The sequence below is a fragment of the Eriocheir sinensis genome, unplaced genomic scaffold, assembly GCF_024679095.1.
Source record: "Eriocheir sinensis breed Jianghai 21 unplaced genomic scaffold, ASM2467909v1 Scaffold680, whole genome shotgun sequence".
NCBI lineage: Eukaryota > Metazoa > Arthropoda > Malacostraca > Decapoda > Varunidae > Eriocheir > Eriocheir sinensis.
In genome coordinates, this window is record NW_026112032.1 from 17,755 (window position 1) to 22,500 (window position 4,746).

Below are 4,746 nucleotides of genomic sequence, written 5' to 3' on the forward strand. Positions count from 1 at the left end.
ATAATAATAATAATAATAATAATAATAATAATAATAATAATAATAATAATAATAATAATAATAATAATAATAATAATAATAATAATAATAATAATAATAATAATAATAATAATAATAATAATTTTAATAGTTATAGGCTAAAGATAGAAGTAATATAATAATAATAATGATAATAATAATAATAATAATAATAATAATAATAATAATAATAATAATAATAATAATAATAATAATAATAATAGCAATAATAATAATAATGTTTCTCTGTAATATTCCAGGTCAGAGTTGATAGAGTTTTCGGGTCACCTACACGCCGAACACTTGCCGCTACTGCCACGAGGCCTGAAGCGGCTGTGGTTGGCTGTACCCGGGGAGGAAGAGGCGGCTGTGCTCCTGTCTGAACTTCAACATGTGCGCGTCTACTGCCCTCACCTCGTATGGCTGTGTGAGTGACGATGTGTGTGTGTGTGTGTGTGTGTGTGTGTGTGTGTGTGTGTGTGTAGCCTTGGTGTAGCAAACTTGTTATTGTTGTTTGTGGTGGTTCTGTTGTTGTTGTTGTTGTTGTTGTTGTTGTTGTTGGTTGTTGGTTGTAGTGGTGGTGGTGGTGTTAATGGTGGCGCTGGTGGTTGTATTGGTCCCGTAAATGGAATTGATGATGGTGTTGTTGCTGATGTTGTTGGTGTTGGTGTTTGTGGTGGTAGTGGTTGCGGTGTTAGTAGAGATTGTGTTGTTGTTGTTGTTGTTGTTGTTGTTGTTGTTGTTGTTGTTGTTGTTGTTGTTGTTGTTGTTGTTGCTGTTGTTGTTGTTATTATTGTTGTTGTTGTTGGTGGTGGTGGTGGTTTTGGTGGTGGTGGTGTTAGTAGTGATTCTGTTGTTGTTGGTGGTGGTGGCGGTGGTGTTGGTGGTGGTGGTTTTGGTGGTTTTGGTGTTAGTAGTGAATCTGTTGTTGTTGTTGGTGGTGGCGGTGGTGTTGGTTTTGGTGGTTTTGGTGTTAGTAGTGAATCTGTTGTTGTTGGTGGTGGTGGCGGTGGTGTTGGTGGTGGTGGTTTTGGTGGTTTTGGTGTTAGTAGTGAATCTGTTGTTGTTGGTGATGGTGGCGGTGGTGTTGGTGGTAGTGGTGGTGGTGGTGGTTTTGGTGTTAGTAGTGATTCTGTTGTTGTTGTTGGTGGTGGTGGCGGTGGTGTTGTTGTTGGTGGTGGTTTTGGTGGCGTTGGTGTTAGTAGTGATTCTGTTGTTGTTGTTGTTGTTGTTGTTGTTGTTGGTGGTGGTGGTGGTGGTGATGGTAGTGGTCGTGGTGGTGGTGGTGGTGGTGTTGGTGGTGTTGATGGTGGTGATGATGGTGATGATAGTGGTCGTGGTGGTGGTGGTGGTGGTGGTGGTGTAGGTGGTGGTGGTGGTTGTGTCATGGTTGTCGTTGGTGGTGTTGCTGGTAGTTGTGGTGTTTGGTGTTTGAGGTGTCTATTGGTGATGTTGGTGGTGGTGTTGGTGTTGGTGTTGATGGAAGTGTTAGCGGTGTGTGGTGTTGTTGTTGGTGGTGGTGGTGATGTTAGGGGTGGTGGTGGTGGTTTTGGTGATGATGATGGTGGTGAGGGTGACGACAGTGGTGGATTTGGTGGTGATAGTGGTGGTGTCATGACGGCAGGCACATTGTTGCAGGGATCCACGTCCCGGTGTCGTCAGTGACCGCTTCTTCCCCCTCACCGCTGCCTGATCTTCGCCATGGTGTGTTTCTCCTTCTGTCTGGCGTGACCGATGGAGAGGTTGAGGCAGCCTGTCGCATTGCAGCAGCCATGTGTCCCAGGGAGACAGGGTATGTGTGGTGAGACGTTCTCTCTCTCTCTCTCTCTCTCTCTCTCTCTCTCTCTCTCTCTCTCTCTCTCTCTCTCTCTCTCTCTCTCTTATAAGGTAACACAACATACAGCACAAGGGATGTATTTGCTGAGTAATTCAACCCTAATCTCTGGGGGCCTGGATAGACGACCTCGCCAAACAAGATGGAGTGGAGTTTAGGCATCACAACTCTTGTCGGGTTCATGTTTTTATTTTTACAGTAAAGGCATCAGCTCGAGAGCAAAAATATGAGGCCAAAAATGCTCGCTAATCACTGCTTCTATGAAAAGAAGTATATAAATGAGAGGCGAAAAGAGAGGTCAGTTTTGGGGCGGCGAGGTGTCCTGATGCTCCTCGCGTGAAGGAGGAAACACTGACGAGGGAAGATTGTTCCAGAGTTTACCGGCGAATGCGATGAAATATTGAACATGCTGATTAATTTTTGCATAAGGGATTTGGACAGTGTAGGGATGAGGTAGAGCAGAAAGTCCAGTGCAGCGGAGGAGGAGGGAGTCATACAGTTAGTAATTTCAGAAGAGCAGTAATAGATAAAAAAACTGTCAGTAAGAGGAGGTGGTTGATGACACTGTTCAAAAGAGCTTGTGTTAGGAGACCTCAACACATGAGATGCATGCTCCATACGATTGCATACAAGCCCTTGTGGGAGGGGGAGAAAAACTGGCGGAGACGATTTACTTTACCTACGTGCCAGTCTAGTGACGTCGGCGATCACGGACCTCCATCTCTCCCTTTCATCAGCCATTCTCACAACTTCTGCCACACTGTGTCTTCCATCCATTTCTTGTGGCAGGCTATCCATAAATTTAATTCTTTGACGTCCTCTTGCTCTCCTTCCTCCCACTCTTCCAAGCAAGCAGTCACTCTCTGGTCCTCTCTTTCCCAGCACATGAACCAGAAACTTCAGTTGTCGCCTTCTTATACTTTTAATCAATTATCTATCTACTGCTGCTCTTCGCAGAACTTCCTGGTTGGTTACTCTATCTGTCCATGGAAATCTCAGCATTCTCCTTAAAAACCACATTTCCGCTGCTTCTATGATTTTCTTTGTATTTGTTTTAATTGTCCATGTTTCGCAACCATATAGTAAAGTGGACCACACAGAACATTTTAGTAATCTCAATCGCATCTCCATATTCATCCTAAAATTATTCAACAGTTTCCTCTTATTTCCGAATGCCGTCTTTGCTATACATATTCTCCTGCCTATTTCCTTCTCACCTCCTCCGTCTTCACTAATCATGCTCCAAAGGTAATTATTTTTTCTACATGCTCAATAACCCTTTCCCCAATCCGTATCCCCGCTCGCTTTTTCTTTGTAACCACCAAAACCTCAGTTTTACTGGCATTGATTTTCAGCCCTTTTCTCTCACAACTCTCCTGTATCCTCTTCACCAGTGGTTGTATTTTCTCCTCTGAGTCAGCCAAAAGTACAGTGTCGTCTGCATACCTTATATTGTTAACATTTCTACCTCCAATTCAAATTCCACCCATATCTTCCAAATCTTCTATCACTCGCTAGCCGTATAGAGAAAACAAGTTTGGCGACAGGACACATCCCTGTCTGACTCCTCTTCGTATCTGTATCCAGTCTGTCTTCTCCCCGCCAACTCTCACCGCCGCCTTTTGGTCCCAATACAAGTTGGCAATTAGTATCACATCTTTACCATTTACACCGATTTCTTTCAACATGTTTATCAAGCATTCATGTTTCACCGTGTCAAAGGCTTTTTCAACGTCTATAAAACACATATATACATCTTTCTGCACTTCAATTGCACGTTCCAGCACCATTCTAAGAGCAAATATTGCATTAGTGGTATACCCTTTCCCTTCCTGAATCCATCCTGTTCTTTGGACACAAAATTGTCAACCTTCCCTCTTATTCAAGCCATTACGACTCCTAAACATACCTTCCCCAGCTGTCCCATGATGCTTATAGTTCGATGTTTTGACCACTCCAAGGTACGGGCTTTCTTTCGAATAGCCACAAACTTTGTTGTTCTCATTGCTTTTGGTATATAACCACTTTCATATATTTTGTTCAACAGTTTCGTGTTTTTTCTTACTTTAAACTCACCAGCTGCCTCCAACACCTCCACAACCACTCCATCTTCTCCACCAGCTCCCCCTATTTTCATGGATCTTATAGCCTCTCTTACTTCGTCTAAAATAATTGGTGGCCCTGATAAATCCTCCTCCTAAAATAGCATCACCATAGAGACGTCCCACATACTCCTCCCATCTCGTCATCACATCCGCTATTTCGAAAATGTTTCCATCCTTGTCCTTGATGATGTTATTTCTGACCATGCCTCTCTTTCCTGTCACCTCTTTGATCTTAATGTTCATCTTTTCTTGGTTTACTATTTCCAGTTCTTCGATTTCTTCACACCTCTGCATTAACCATTCCTCCTTTCTTATTCTACACCTGCTCTTTACTTCTCTATCTTGATTCCCATACTATTCCCTATCTTGTTTCCATCTTCTGCTCTCATCCATTAATCCCAGTATATCTTCGGTCATCCATGCCTGTCTTGCTGTTCTTTGTTTCTCCGCCACTATCTCTTCTGCTACTCCCACCAGAGACCTCTGTAGCCTCTCCCAATCATTTTCCAAGTCTAATCTCTCATCTGCTTCATCATCAAGAGCTTGGTATCTATTATAAACTTGTACTTGATATTCCATTTTTACTTCTCATTCTTTCAGTTCTTTCCATTCTCTACGACTGCCACAGGTTTTCTTCTTTACTTTTTTTCAAACGTACCTTCATCAACGCCACCACAGGAACATGTTCGCAATCTGCTCCACAATCCGCTCCAGGGTATGTTTTGTCTGGATTACTGCTCTTCTAAATCGACTGTTAATGGTGATGGAATCAATTTGATTTCTATATCC

The 4,746-nt window shown here is 42.8% G+C and overlaps 1 long non-coding RNA gene across 1 annotated transcript in view; it reads left to right on the forward strand.

The window, feature by feature from the left end:
• The first annotated feature begins 280 nt into the window (after positions 1-280).
• Positions 281-4,746, forward strand: part of LOC126993818 (uncharacterized) — a 16,550-nt gene continuing 12,084 nt past the window's right edge. Inside the window, exons 1-2 of the long non-coding RNA XR_007748302.1 lie at positions 281-445; positions 1,657-1,810. This is a non-coding gene — a long non-coding RNA (uncharacterized LOC126993818). The remainder of the gene's footprint in view (positions 446-1,656; positions 1,811-4,746) is intronic.